Source organism: Nilaparvata lugens, chromosome 2 (assembly GCF_014356525.2).
Source record: "Nilaparvata lugens isolate BPH chromosome 2, ASM1435652v1, whole genome shotgun sequence".
NCBI lineage: Eukaryota > Metazoa > Arthropoda > Insecta > Hemiptera > Delphacidae > Nilaparvata > Nilaparvata lugens.
The window spans coordinates 4,494,563-4,511,478 of record NC_052505.1 but is presented as its reverse complement, the minus strand read 5'-3'; the positions used below and the strand labels follow the sequence as shown (position 1 = coordinate 4,511,478).

The 16,916-nt window shown below is 31.4% G+C and overlaps 1 long non-coding RNA gene across 1 annotated transcript; it reads right to left on the bottom strand.

Moving 5' to 3' along the window:
• Positions 1-4,885: 4,885 nt before the first annotated feature.
• LOC111044114 lies at positions 4,886-6,530 on the bottom strand. The gene is made up of 2 exons (XR_005570399.1): positions 5,487-6,530; positions 4,886-5,396 (listed from the first exon to the last, which is right to left on the bottom strand). It is a non-coding gene; the product is annotated as an uncharacterized LOC111044114 (long non-coding RNA).
• Positions 6,531-16,916: the final 10,386 nt, after the last annotated feature.

Here is a 16,916-nt window from a genome sequence, read left to right as displayed (position 1 = left end):
CAATTTTTATTTTTCACAAAAGAATCGATGAAAAGCATGGACGTATCTCCGATTTCGCTGAAATTTGGTCATGTCTCCTGAACGGTAAGGAGTTTTGCAAATCTGATTCCAGATTCGTGTTTCTCGCATCAAAGACCATAGGATCACAAAGTTTGAGTGATTTTTATTTCCCACAAAAAATCTATGAAAAGCATGGACTAATAACCATCGTGAAAAACACTGAACCAAAGAGTATCTCAGACTTGGCTGAAATTTGCACCATAGATAAAGCTTGACCTGAGAAATTTTGGATCCAAATTTGGCACCCCCAGCTACTATACAGAGTGAGTTATGAAGCTGCAAACATAAAATTTTCAAATGGTCATATCTCCTGAACGGTAAGTAATTTTGCAAATCTGATTCCAGATTCGTGTTTCTCGCATCTAAGACCATAAGATCACAAAGTTTGAGAGTTTTCCATTTTTCACAAAAAGTTGATAAAAATCATCGTGAAACACACTGAAACAAAAAGTATCTCAGATTTGGCTGAAATTTGCACCATAGATAAAGCTTGACCTGAAAAATTTCGGATCCAGGTTTGGCAACCCCAGCTACTATACAGAGTGAGTTATGAAGCTGCAAACATAAAATTTTCAAATTGACATATCTCCTGAACGGTGACGAATTTTGCAAATCTGATTCCAGATTCGTGTTTCTCGCATCAAAGACCATGCACGGGATCAAGAAGTTTGAGCAATTTTTATTTTTCACAAAAAATCGATGAAAAGCATGGAAAAGCATTGAAACAAAAAGTATCTCAGATTTAGCTGGAATTTGCAATATAGATGAAGCTTGACCTGAGAAATTTTGGATCCAACTCTGACACCCCCAGCTACTATACAGGACTAGTTATGAAGCTGCAAACATAAAATTTTCAAATAATGGTCATATCTCCTGAACGGTAAGGATTTTAGTAAATCTGATTCCAGATTCGTGTTTCTCGCATCAAAGACCATGAGATCACTAAGTTTGAGCGATTTTAATTTTTCACAAAAAATCTATGAAAAGCATGGACTAATAACCATCGTGAAAAACACTGAGCCAAAGAGTATCTCAGATTTGGCTGAAATTTGCACCATAGATAAAGCTTGACCTGAGAAATGTCAGATCCAAATGTGGCACACCCAGCTACTATACAGGATGAGATATGAAGCTGCAAACATGAAATTTTCAAATGGTCATATCCCCTGAATGGTGAGGAATTTTGCAAATCTGATTCCAGATTCGTGTTTCTCGCATCTAAGACCATAAGATCACAAAGTTTGAGCGGTTTTCATTTTTCACAAAAAATCGACGAAAAGCATGGACCATCGTGAAACACTCTGGAACAAAAATTAGCTCAGATTTGGCTGAAATTTGCACCATAGATAAAGCTTGACCTGAGAAAATTTGGATCCAAATCTGGCACCCCCAGCTACTATACAGAGTGAGTTATGAAGCTGCAAACATAAAATTTTCAATAGGTCATATCTCCTGAATGGTGAGGAATTTTGCAAATCTGATTCCAGATTCGTGTTTCTCGCATCTAAGACCATAAGATCACAAAGTTTGAGCGGTTTTCATTTTTCACAAAAAATCGACGAAAAGCATGGACCATCGTGAAACACTCTGGAACAAAAAGTATCTCAGATTTGGCTGAAATTTGCACCATAGATAAAGCTTGACCTGAGAAATTTTGGATCCAAATCTGACACCCCCAGCTACTATACAGAATGAGTTATGAAGCTGCAAACATAAAATTTTCAATAGGTCATATCCCCTGAATGGTGAGGAATTTTGCAAATCTGATTCCAGATTCGTGTTTCTCGCATCTAAGACCATAAGATCACAAAGTTTGAGAGTTTTCCATTTTTCACAAAAAGTTGATAAAAATCATCGTGAAACACACTGAAACAAAAAGTATCTCAGATTTGGCTGACATTTGCACCATAGACAAAGCTTGACCTGAGAAAATTTGGATCCAAATCTGGCACCCCCAGCTACTATATAGAGTGAGTTATGAAGCTGCAAACATAAAATTTTTAATAGGTCATATCTCTTGAACGGTAAGGTATTTTGCAAATCGATTCCATATTCGTGTTTCTCGCATCATGAGATCACGAAGCTTGAGCGACTTTTACTCAAAAAAATGATGGTAATTATGGACTCACAATCGTGAAACACACTGAACAGATCAGATTTGGCTAAAATATGCACCATAGATAAAGCTTGACCAGAGAAATTTCGGATCCAGGTTTGGCAAACCCAGCTACTATACAGGATGAGTTATGAAGCTGCAAACATGAAATTTTCAAATGGTCATATCTCCTGAACGGTAAGGTATATTTGCAAATCCGAATCCAGATTCGTGTTTCTCGCATCATGAGATCACGAAGCTTGAGCGACTTTTTCTCAAAAAATTGATGGTAATCAAGGACTCACAATCGTTGAACACACTGAACAGATCAGATTTGGCTAAAATTTGCATCATAGATAAAGCTTGACCTGAGAAATTTTGGATCCAAATTTGGCACCCCCAGCTACTATACAGAGTGAGTTAAGAAGCTGCAAACATAACATTTTCAAATGGTCATATCTCCTGAACGGTGACGAATTTTGCAAATCTGATTCCAGATTCGTGTTTCTCGCATCAAAGACCATGATATCACTAAGTTGTAGCGCTTTTCATTTTTCACAAAAAATAGATAAAAATTATCGTGAAACTCACTGAAACAAAAAGTATCTCAGACTTGGCTGAAATTTGCACCATAGATAAAGCTTGACCTGAGAAAATTTGGATCCAAATCTGGCACCCCCAGCTACTATACAGGATGAGTTATGAAGCTGCAAACATAAAATTTTCAATAGGTCATATCCCCTGAATGGTGAGGAATTTTGCAAATCTGATTCCAGATTCGTGTTTCTCGCATCTAAGACCATAAGATCACACAGTTTGAGCGATTTTTATCTTTCACCAAAAATAGATAAGAGCCATGGACACACACTGATACAAAAAGTATCTCAGATTTGGTTGAAATTTGCACCATAGATAAAGCTTGACCTGAGAAATTTTGGATCCAAATTTGGCACCCCCAGCTACAATACATAATGAGTTATGAAGCTGCAAACATAAAATTTTCAAATGGACATATCCCCTGAATGGTGAGGAATTTTGCAAATGTGATTCCAGATTCGTGTTTCTCGCATCAAAGACCATGAGATCACAAAATTTGAGCGATTTTTATTTTTCACAAAACATTGAAAAAAACATGGACTTACCATCGTGAAACACACTGAAACAAAAAGTATCTCAGATTTAGCTGAAATTTGCACCATAGATAAAGCTTGACCTGAGAAATTTTGGATCCAAATTTGGCACCCCCAGCTACTATACAGGATGAGATATGAAGCTGCAAACATGAAATTTTCAAATGGTCATATCTCCTGAACGGTAAGGATTTTAGCAAATCTGATTCCAGATTCGTATTTTTCGCATCTGAGAACATAAGATCACAAAGTTTGAGCGATTTTCACTTTCCACAAAAAATTGATAAAAATCATCGTGAAACTGACTGAAACAAAAAGTATCTCAGATTTGGCTGAAATTTGCACCATAGATAAAGCTTGACCTGAGAAATGTCGGATCCAAATTTAGAGCCCCCAGCTACTACTACACTTGTTAGGTCAACCCTTACCCATAGCCCGAATATCAACCGAATCTCGGAGATTTGCATTTTTCATGAAATCCATAAATGAAATGAAACATCATGGATTTTTGAAAAAATGATCTAAAATTTAAATCGCTCAAAATCTCAGGAACGATAGTACTTTAGAAGAGGAACAATAATATGTCATCATATTAGAGAAAATCACTCCTATTCTTGAGTTATAAACATTTGAAGATGAGTGATTTCTCTGATTTTTTTGCAAAAATGGTAAAAAATTTAAATCGCTCAAACTCTTAGGCATGATAGTACTTGACGAGAGAAACAATAATATTTAATCACATTGGCGAAATTCACTCCCATTCTTGAGTTATAAGCATTTGAAGATGAATGATTTCTCTGATCTGAGAGTGCAGGTAAGATTTTATGTTTCAGTGAATATCAATAACTTACCCTGTATTAGGCTACTCGTATTATTTATGTAAAAATAAAAAAATCAAAGCACCTTTTCTTCAACTTTGTTTCATTTCTCACAAGATATTATTTTGAAGTTTTACTTATGTCATTTTCAAGTGAGTGAGTGAAAACAATATTAACGATATTGAAAATGACATTACACGTCAAAACATGTTGTGAGATATAGAAAGTTGAAAAAAGGTTATTTGATTTTTTAATGTTTACATTTGAATGTGATATTTTCGAGCTCAAATTTAAGTGTTTTTATTCTTAATTTTGTGAATTTATAGTTTGTTTCATGTTTTTAAGAAACTTTTATTATTAATCCATCCAAATTTAAAATTATTCTAATTTATATTTTAGATTGTGATTTGGTGTAGAAATTTGAATGGACATAACCTATAATATTTGGACAATTTAAAACTAAATTAGGAAATTGAATAAGTTTTAGGCAATAGCCTATTTTTTCTTTTCCGATTCTTGTATTTTTTTGCTAACCTTATAAATAAATAAATAAAATCAAATTTTTAAATTTCTGTAACTTTATGATTTTGTAAAGCAATACTTTTCTCACCTAATTTAGAAGGTAAAGAAAATAATAAGTAGCCTAGATAGAATGACTTTTATTTGATGAAGTGACGAATTTTGGACATTAATGCCCACTCTACCACTGAACAAATATACATAAATATAACGCCTGAAAGTCAGTAAGGGAGTGGAATATAAAACTTAAAAAAAAGTCATTGTTCCTTATCTAATACGTTTATTCAATATCTAAAAAAATACATGCAAATAAAACCAATAATGATTATTCTTGGTACATACAACAAAGGCTAAAACTAGTTTAAAAGTACCACTAAGAAAATCAAAAGTTGGTCTCACAGTACAATACCCCGTTCACCACAAAATCTGATAATTTCTAATTGCTTTAATTAAAATATCATCTCAAATTCTATAGTCCGGATACATTTTAACTTTTAACAAATATAATCTAGTTACCAAGAGATCAAAGATTTGACTGATACACATTACAGTGTAGCTTCATCCTACCAGTGCATGATACAGTTGATTAATATCAATTAAGAGTTTTTTAAATTAATTTCCATCAATATTTAAACAATTTACCTACTTCATATTCTTTGATAGTTGAAAATCAAGTTGATAAACCTGGTTGTGAGCTGTTGACGAATAATATTTGACAATACACAATATTTAAACAATTTAACTACTTGATAGTTGAAAATTAAGTTGATAAACCTGGTTGTGAGCTGTTGACGAATAATATTTGACAATACACAATATTTAAACAATTTAACTACTTGATAGTTGAAAATTAAGTTGATAAACCTGATTGTGAGCTTTTGACGAACTTTCAAATATGGCAAATTATTGATAGTTTAATCAGGGTAATGTAATTTATTTAATCCATTATTCTTATTAATTCATGAGAATTTGTATTTTTTTCTGTTCTGGATTTTTTTGTACGGTATGTAATTTGATTTGTAATATTTTTTTGGCAGAATAAAACTTATTTGATTTGATAGTTCAAATACAGAAATATCTATGTCGAATTTATTTATTTAAACATTCAGAATTACACAACTTACAGTAAAGTACCATACGCTTACACCCAAAACGGTTCCAATTCAACATATTTATGTAGAAAAACTCATGATGGGACATATTCATAATCTAAGAAACATTAGATATAACAAATGAGTTACACTCCCCTCCCCAGAATCTACTATTATTAATATGGAAATAATTTTAAGATTATTCTCATGAGATTATTACTATGCTCCTTTTTCATCACTTTGTCGATACATGTATTTCTGAAGGCCAATAAAACATTTGATTTGATTATTCAATGAATGTCTGATTAAAATTAGGCTACCTATCAATAGCTTGAATCCTTGAAGTTGATTTTCAACATGATAAAAACAAGTACAGTAATAGAAAAGTATTCATACAGTAATAGAAAAATAATTACTTAGGGTTGTTCATATAGTGAAAGTTCAAAAGAAGCCCAATCTTTTAAATAGGATTAAATCAGTTCTAAGTTTCATTTGCTATAATGTGATTCATTTTGAGATAAAACCACAACTGATTCAATAAGTTTGAGCTTTCAGTGTGCAAACGGCACTAAGTTTGCTGGCTTTGTAAATAATAATATTATAACTACAAAGAAATATTATTTTAGAACATTTTCTTTTCGAAAAAAATTGAATTTAGGTTGAATTTATGACAATAGAACATGCTTATTACATTATAATGCAGGTTTGAACAAATTGGAGAGGCACCAATAATAAATGGTTTGTAAAATTGTATTTTTTCTTTAGGACTAATTTTCAATATATAAATCTGAGCACCCTTTTTAAAAATTATTTAGACACGATAATTATGCTTCGGCTATAATATAATTCATTTACATTAACCAATGCACAAATCAATACATGATTAGAAAACGACCAACAGGCCTAGCCCAAAACCAGATCATCAGATGTTTTGTCGTTTAGAATTTTAACATGAGTATAATTTTTGTGGATTTAAGTAAAATTTTTTGTGATTGTGAAGGAAGATTTTTGTTTGGATTTGTATTTTTAAATTAATTAATCTGTTAAATTCAAAATTATTGTAGTACATACATTTTTTGGACTCAAAATCGTGTGTGAATTAAGTTATCATTTACATAACCTCTAGACTGTGTATTCCAAATTAAGGTTTAAAGCAGTTTTGGGCTAATGCCTGTTGTTTTTACCTGCATTCTATCTATTGTCTATGAATAAATGAATGAAAACTGGTCCCTTTCCGAATTTTGATAGTAGTAAGCCAATGTTTAAAAGGGATGTTATGTTGATTCACTTTGAATCAAATTCCGAGTCCAGAAATATACAAACCAAAATATAATGCCATCATCATTGAGATTTATAGTCGTACTCAGATTTATATTGCTTGCAAAGCCAGTTGAAAAGATCAATATCAATATCACATAAAGTATCCAACACAATCAGTAAATGAGCATAATTTTTACCAAACTTTTAATTAATCTATCTATTCCTTTCTCACAAAAGTGATATTATTCAATGAACAAAAACAATTCAATTGCCTTATTGAAAACTCCTAATGTCATAACAGTTGTTGAAACATTGGTTATTGAATAAACATACAATTATTGAATAGCTAAAAATGAAATATTAAGCTGGGTTTACACCAAAGTTATCAAAATGTTAATAACTTAATCCTTATAAATTCTACTAGATTGAACGGAACTTGTCAAACACTACATCTCCATCATGGGTATAATTAGTTATATTCAATCTAATAGAATCTATAACATTTTGTTAATAAATTTGGTGTAAACGCAGCTTTAGCATGATACTGTATAGATATTGTAAAGAGATGAATACATAAATTTAATATTTTAAATAAAATTACATAGAACATCAAGAATTTAAAATAATATGATAATTCCAATCAAGGTTTTCTCTCCGTTAATCCATTTTAACAAAAATTTCTGAAGCAGGGAAAATATGGATTAATTTTTGGATTGGAATTAATGGCAGTTGAATTGATGTTCGAAGAATATTACAACGAAAATGGCAGCAAAAATTCATCAGTCTTCAAATAATTTTTACGCAGTGCTTTGAGCAAATAAAAACAGTTCACACAAAACTAATCAGTACACTCTCTCTGTAAGAGCTGAGTTCGGTGATCAAAATTTAATTATACATTTTTATTGAGATTAACAATTAACGTTTTTGATAATAAACAATAGTTTGAATAATAAATGATAGAGTTTGATATCAGGCGAGAAATTTGAAATATTTTTTTCATGACATCATATCCCATTGATAGAGAACATAATACGCGCGTGTAATAGAATTTTATTCAAATTTGACTTCTATAGTGAGGTCCACATTATAATGGCAGTGTACGATTGACAATACTGTTGCTGTCCTTTTCTATCATACAACAAAACAGATAGCACTATCTCTCTCTCGCTTTGCAATGTTGTCTATTTGCCAGAATATTTTATATTCACTTTTGACAGTGACTGTACAAAACTGACCAAACAATTCTCAGCCGCCATTTTTTTCTTCATTCTATCAAAATACTTGAGTACACAAGTCGTATAATTGATTTAAAATGTATTTTTGAAACAATGAAATAATTTTTAAACATTACCCTATGAGAAACACAAATTAAAATACCTGAAATGACATTTTAAAAATTGATAACTCACCATCCTAGACTTGATCCATGCTTCAGTTAGCCTACCCGTATAGGTTAGACCTACTCGTACCGGTATAAATAATATTGAAAAGTTATTTCAGAATTAATCCATTGAAATTACTTATTTTTGAATAGGATTCCTATTTTTCTACTATTTTTAAAAGAAATTGGAGTAGAATATCTATCAAATAACTTAATTTCTGTTTTTTTTTTTGAAATTCATATTGTTATATCACAGATTTTTAATTAACCGCCATTTCAGGTTTGTATAAAAATAAAAATCTGATCTCAGTTATGAAAGCAAATTTTTGAATCAAATTATGAAGAAATATATTCCATTGATTAATTTGACAATAAATTAATTATTTTATCAAAGAAATGATAATTATTATTAGATTAAATTTAATGGGATGAATTGAGTAACAGCTGTGTACAGTCAGTGGCAAAATGGAGAGACTTGGCAACGTTTTTCTCCTATCTTTCTTCACTGCCATTATAACGTGGACCTTACTATAGTCGTTCTATTTTTAATCTAGTCGTTTGATTTAATAGTAAGCGCGATGGAAAGCAACATTGAAGAATTCAAATTCATGAAAACATCTTGAAATATTTGTTCGTACGTTACTACAAAAAATTATTTTAATCTAGGGTTTCAAGACAAGTAAAATCCATAAACTATATTGCCAGACAAACATTTAGGGAAGTTCCCAGATTTATCCAACGTTTTCGTTGCTTTTGAGGGTAAGTTACAATCAAAATTTATATCCCCTCTCATGCATAGACACAAAATTATGGGAAATGTCAACATTGTAATTATTAATAAATTTAAAGTATCCAAGAATAGTTATGAATAAACTGTGATGGTCTCCATATTTTCGATGATATACCAAACAGATCATTGGCAACTGGAAGGTGGTAACGTCGAATAAACTCAATCAAATACTAGTCTTACAAAAGATACAACATACAAGTATAAAAACTAACTTCTATGGCTTATTTAAAGGATATAATTGCTTAAAAATGATACAAAAAAGAGCTTTAAGTAAAATCAAACTTATTAAAGCTAAAAAAAAACATTGAACTAATAATAACACTGGACTACAACTACTTGTTCTAAATAGAGTAACATAACAGAAGTAAAATAACAATTCAAATGAGGGTGACATTTCCTCAAGACGTTTTCTTTGCTGAGGGTGATGCCCACATGAGCTTTAGACTTGTGCGTGGGTAATAAGATGGATGGTGATGAGAGATCATCAATAAAAAATAAAATCAGGTCTACTCAATAAATGTTGAGTGAGCATACAGCTTTAGGTGGGCTCCAAACCAACACCAAAAAGCGATTTTCTACTCATGAATGGTATTTAGAGGATTGAAAGAATTGAGCTGCGTTTACACCAAAGCTAATAACTTATGCCCGGTTTCACCAACCTTGATCAAATATAGCCTAGCCAGGGTCTATTAGATCATAGTCAAAATTTGATCACTCGTTCAAACATACAACTGTTCCACCAACCTCGGGATTGATCAAAACTCCGTCGGTCAAATCTGAACATGGTCAACTCTTGTAGCTGTACTTTTCTGAAGTTGGCCAACATGTTTGCTGGCTTGCTATTGGCTAAATCTGATTTTTATGGATGGAAATTACTGAGATATTGCAATTTTTCAGATGCTAATGAATTAATAATTATTTGATCGCCCGTCCGGCGGCAGTCAAACTTAACCATTGGTTTGACCGTGGTTAAACTTAACTGGTGTTGGTGGAACGAATTATTTCTGATTTGACCAGCTGATAGACTTTAACCATGTTCAAATGCCTTGACCAAGGTTGGTGAAACGGGGCATTAATCTTCATAGATTCTATTAGATTGAACATATCTTATCATACACATGATGAACATAAGTGTTTGTCAAGTTCCGTTCAATCTAATAGAATCTATAAGGATTGAGTTATTAACATTTTGATAATAACTTTGGTGTAAACCCAGCTTAAGACGTAGATGTTGTCTTATCAATATCACTCTATTAGTTCAAAATCAATTTAAATTACAGAACCATTTTAAATCGATATTTACAACATCAAAGTCTTATTATTTCAATTATGGAGTAATAGCACAACTCTTAGCATTCAAAGTATTTAGAGAGATTATTGGCTCTTGAAGTGGCCACCCTTACAACGGGAATACCAGGCGCATGTAGCTTAACTTATCGATAGCTTATCAGTGCGACCACGATACCAATATTGCTTCCCAACTTACTGCCTTCATAAACCAGAACAATCAAGGTTTACAAAAATTAATTGATATTTCAGTATGATACAAATGAATAATCTACAAATGTATGATCGTTACTAATGGTTTTTTGAGATATTAAAATACAAAATTGAGAGGCACAAAATAAAGTACTAGTAAAGTTTCTAACCTTGAGCTTCAAACAATTCAAATTAATGAACTATCAATGACTTTTGATTTGATATCTAATATTTATTCAGTTATCCATAATAAATCCGATTGAGTGTTAATTAAACAATTATTAGGAATAAATAATTCTTATGAATTCCTACACCAAAAATAGCACAGGAAACAATACAGCTTTACCATATTTCATTTCTTCAGGATAAAATGCAATTTCAGTCACAACAATTATACACCATGAATAGTGCTTTGGATTTTCTTATCTTAATATACATATAATCTATCTTAATTACAAACCGTTTTATTTTACTGTTGAAAGACTAATGGTTTATTATAATTGAGATTTTTTGAAATTTTAACAAAATATAATCGAAAAGTAAGAGGTGGTGGTCTTTCATTCATATTAGTAAAGACTTGATCGCATTCTCAATTAGTTGGAAAGCTTCACAATAACAAAATGGAATTCAGAATTTAGTAAGTGATTTCAGAACTGGTGATTGACATAACATAAAGTGAGAAGTTTAGGAGGGTCGCTTGCTGGCGTAATAGAACGTTTGGATTAGAAAATGCTGTAAGTTATTTCCACACAAAATTTACAAATAGGATAAAACAACTCGATTTGAGAATTGAGCCTAAAACTAGATTATTATATATTTTACAGCGCCTGAAAAATGGCTTCTTTCTGCTAAGTTTCAAGTTGAATAAAAAATGAATTATTATCATCTCTATCAATTCTTACTGCAGAGTATTTATAATTTTTGTCAAGACCAAGAGAAAATTATTGTTTCAGTAGCCATTTATTTTTCCACGGTTTGCGACTTTGGTATTTTTGAGTGGATTGGGTTCAGAATTATTAAATGTGACTTGGAGTAATGGATTTAAAGTTGTTCCATTGGAAAAAGTCGCATGATGATTAATGTGGTCTTTGAGAAGAAACTTTCTAGTTTTTCTTTCTAGCCATATCTAGTTGATGATGATCAACTTTTATCAAGAACTATGTGATGATAATATAAGAGGTCATCCTTCTGAAACATGGGAAAATAGCCAGAAGCTATAAGAAACTATGAAAACTTTTCATTCCTGGTTTTTAAATTGTTTGTTTGGATATTATTCTGGTATTGATGGATTTTCAAACTCAATTATTCTTTTCAAGCAATCCAATATAAGGTTGAAGTCGAAACTTGGATTTCATTCTATTCCTAAACCTCTTCGAAAATTGCCTTGTCATGATAATCCTATTATATTAAGCGAGCAATTTCTGTATTTATATATCTGGTTATTTATGTTTAACGGATCTCGAAAACGGCTCTAACGATTTTCACGAAATTTGGAACATAGTAGGTTTATGATATAAAAATTCGATTGCACTAGGTCTTATCCTTGGGAAAACTCGCTGAACGACATTAAAAGGATAATATTCATACTTGGCTGAAACAGCTGTGGATAGAAAAAAGTGGGTGAGGAAGTGAGTATGTGAAAAATCAAAATATCGCATCCCCGAAATTCATAAGATGACGTATAGCCAGCTGTGAAATATAAACACGATCATTTTAGAGAATTGTGTTCTGTTTATCAATAAATAAAAATAACGAGCGAATCTCGGTGCCCCGATATTTATTCAATAATAAGAGAGTGGAGAGAAATATCTTGTTAATTAACAACTTGATCGCAAAACATTTGTTGAACTCGATAAAAGGCCGTTTCAGTTGAGCTTTTTCTATTCATCTAACCTATATGTATAAATTCGCAGATTTTGAATTTTAATTGAACTAAATTGAGATATAACACTCAAAATAATATTTATCCAATATATAAAGAAAAACGACAAATTAGGGAGTTTTTTCTCTCAAAGAAGCAATAAATTCTAATGAATTGGAAATAACAATTTCTTCGCAGAGCTTGGCTACTGAAAGTATTTCATTCATAAATTCAATAGGATACATCCCAGAGATGGGGATAAGATACAACAATCATGAGCAGAGTTGGGTACTGAAAGTTTCATTCATAAATTTATTAGGATACATCCCAGAGATGGAGATAAGATACAACAATCATTGGGGTAGCCATAGAGAAAAAATATCGTTAAAGATACAAGATATATTATCATTCCATTATTATTTATCTATGGTGTAACATATAAGCTACACCTTACCAACAGATTCTCATAAAACTTTGTAGATAAACACAAGTGACATTTTCAAGTTTTATTATGAGACATCTGGCAAAGATATATGAGGAGAATATCTAACCCTTGAAAAGGAAAACTGAGAAAAATAATAAGGGGATTACAACAATAAGGTTATAAATAAAATAAATACGTTTGCAATAAATATAATAGGGGACACAATAAGGTGAGTTCTACTTTTCCTAGACACCTATAAAGTGTAATATCAAGAATATTTGATGATTAAATATTTTAATATAAGGTTACTTGAATGTTTAATTATATAAATTTATTGGTTTGATATAAAATATAATAAAAGGGTGATAGTGAGTTTTTATAGTTGAGAATAATTTAGTTTGTCTAACACCTAATGGAGCGTAAAATCTTGTTTAGATATGACTTTCCTTTGTTTTAATTGAGGAATAAATAAATAAATGAATGTTTATGGGTGATTAGACAAACATTGTTGGGAAATCGCATATAAGGGCCAACAATTTTCCTAGTTTATCATGCCTCAATACATGTTCTAATTAGTTCAGCAAATAGTTTTCCGTTGTAAAATATATTAAACTTGTATGGTGTAATGCAAGACAATTTTTACATCCAAATGAATAATTTTAAATAGTAGGCCTATAATTTGATGTCAATCACCAGTACAAGAAATACACAAAAAATCTTCAAGAAAAATTAATAAAAGAGAGAGATCTGAAAAGCCACCCTTAATGAAACATAACTGTATAAACACTCACATGACTGTACATTTTGACAAAACTGTCATAACATTTTCAAATCACAGCAACGTCAATATAAAACTAGTAAAAAAGAGATCAGATGTTTGAATAACAAATATTTTCAAAAATTTATTTATTCGTTACAACCCTCTTCTTGGTTGTTCAAATATCGCTAAAACTATTTCAGTAATATTACAATATTATTATGTAAAGGAACAAGACACTTCTTTGAAAGACTTGGGGCAGATTTCTATTGCAAAATCTTCCTTCTCTTTACAAATACTTCTAATATTTTTCAAGCGATACAGACATTAAAAATCTATAGGATAAAATAACACAAAAACATAGAAAAAATTGGTCTTTACGTTGAAATTAACATTTAATGAATTTTCGGAATTGAATGAAGTTCAGTAAAATCAAAGTATGTCTACTAAACACAGAGTTTGGCCCAGTTGCACAAGAGCCTGTTGAATTTAATCATGATTAAATGCCTCGAGAACGAATCAGAGGAAGCTTTTCTGTAAAGAAAGTTTTTCTAATTGATTTTTATGGCATTTAATCACGGTTAAAATTTAACATGCTCTTGTGCAACTATCATAGCCACCTATAATACAGGTGTATTAGAGGTGGCTATGGTATTATCCATTACCGGACAACTAGTTGGCAACTACATCAATATACAATTTTAATATATATTTGGCAAACTACATTCAATACATCACAGCAGTCATTCAATATGACCTATATTGTGATGTTTAGAAATGTATTCCCAAAATTTATCAAATTGCGCAAATGCCTATGTTGGATATAGTGATGCTGTTTTAAAAGAATCAAATTATAATCTGTCAATCACACTGAATTAATTACATCAAAAAACTACATGATGCCATGTAAATGTTCAAAATCCAGTTGGAAAAATGATTTAGTCTTACTAATTTCATACAGATTTGGTATGACCGATAACTTTTTACAAGATTAAATGTAGGTTACACAACAGCCGGTTAAATTTTAGCCGTGATTGATTCCACGAGAGCCAATAAGAGAAGCCGTCTTTACAAAAATGCCTTCTCTGATTGGATCTTGTGAAATTAATCACAGTTAAAATTTCACCGGCTGTTGTGCAACCGGGCCTAATTCTATCATGAGTAAAAATAATTGTTATTAATTCAACACACAAAATTTATCTCCAATTAAAAATTTATCATGAGTAAGAATTAAAACAACTGTTATGATTTCAACACACAAAATGTATCTCCAATTGAAGATGTGAAGTCTACAAGGCTCAAATACGGTACTACATTGAGTGACAGTGCAGATCTAATACTGAGTTTACATCTTCATCCAATTCCGAGGAAATGACAACTGTTTACAGTTTTTGGCAGTGTTTGCCCTAGATAACACTACTATTTATATAACTAGCTAGCTTCCAGTATAGAAAAACACTACATTTTATCTAACATGCAAACTCGCTTCATGTTGAAGCTAAATACATGTGGCTGGTTATATTATATGCCATACCGCTAATTATAATCAAAATATAAACTTGATTATACACTTAAAACTAGAATATATATTTATAAGATAAAAAATATTTATATAAGAATACGAGTTCTACTTAGTGGTTAAAAATATTCCATAAATGCAAATTCAACTAAGGAAGATTATACAAAAATGCTAGCATAACAACAGTGATAGTAGTATATTGATTGTAAACGAGAAATGCTATAACTGGTTACGCTTTTGAGCACTGCTATTCAATCGTTGGCTGCAGAGTAGTCTGGGCTTCTGAACAGACTCGTTCTCAAAACTGTTGTGAAATTAACCTAAAGGCAGTAACCTGAAAATAGAGAAAACCAAATTTAAAATTTTACTGGGTCAAATATCCATAGTCATAACACAAGATCCAGAGGTGCGTTGAGAATTGAGCCACACAGAACGACCTTTTACAAATCTAGCTCACAGCTCACAGAATATGGCTAACAAAGTATTTAATCGTTGCCGAACCACTTGAAAGAGGCTCAAACACTGACAGTTTTCAGGCCAAGACTGAAATCTGGTTGAAAGCCCAGTGTCCCTATAGTTTAGGCAATCCCTAATAAACTGATAAAGAGAAAAACAAAATATGACTGAAAAAATGTATTAAGAATCTATCGTGTCACTTTCGAGTGCATGTTAATGTTTCCAGATTTTATTGTTTCTATATAAGTATGAGTTGTAACTGACATATTATTATAAGTTTTCAAATATTATATTTCCACAATTTTAAAAATTCATCTAGTCTTACTTTGTAAATGAATGTTAAAATTTTAATGTACGTGACTATTGTCTATGCTTACCATTGTTTAGCCATGACAAGTAATAAATTGAATTGAAAAACAATTTATAAAATTGCATGAAGAGATTTAAGCTGGATTCGCACATAGCAGTAAAAATATAATTACCATGAGTAATAATTGGACTATTCACACTCAGTCAGGCCGAATGAGTATGAATTATATAATTATATAAGTTCATTAAAACTTATGAGAAATATATTTTTCCTACAGTTACGTTGAAAAGTGGCCATTGCTGCACTGATTACAGAACGCAAAGAATCACTTTTCCGCTCTAGTGCGGGAAAAATTTTTCTGCACCCAGATTTGCAACATGGCACGCAAAATACTAGTAGGTTATATGGAGCAACAGTGCAGCAAAATCAAAATGAAGTTGGTAACAGTGACTGTGGGCTGCTATAGTGAGCAGAGGTGCAACCAAGCACAACGCGCTAATTATTATTCATATATATTATAACCAAGGACAACGAGGACTTTAGGATTTTAGATATAAGGTTTTTATCAATAAAAAAATTACACAGAAAAACATTTGATGCATTTCAGGCATTTTACCCATAATTACCCACTTTTCATATTCAATGGTAACTGTAGGAAAAACTTAATGTGAAATACTGCGCAAAGTTCTTCTGCTGCACTCAGAAACCATTCCGCCTCGCCTACGGCTCGGGCGAAACGTTTCTTTCGGTGCAGCAAACTGTCACTTTGCGCCCTAGTTGCACAAATAACTATCACTGTTTCTGCGATCCATCTCAAAATAATCAAGCAAGTTGAGTATAAGAGTATATCATGATAGGAATGAATGAACAAGTGGATTCTCCATGGAAGAATCTAATGTGGAATGAGCTGAAATTGTCTTATCGTTGTACGAATAATTCGCAAGATGGTGAAATTGATATGATGCA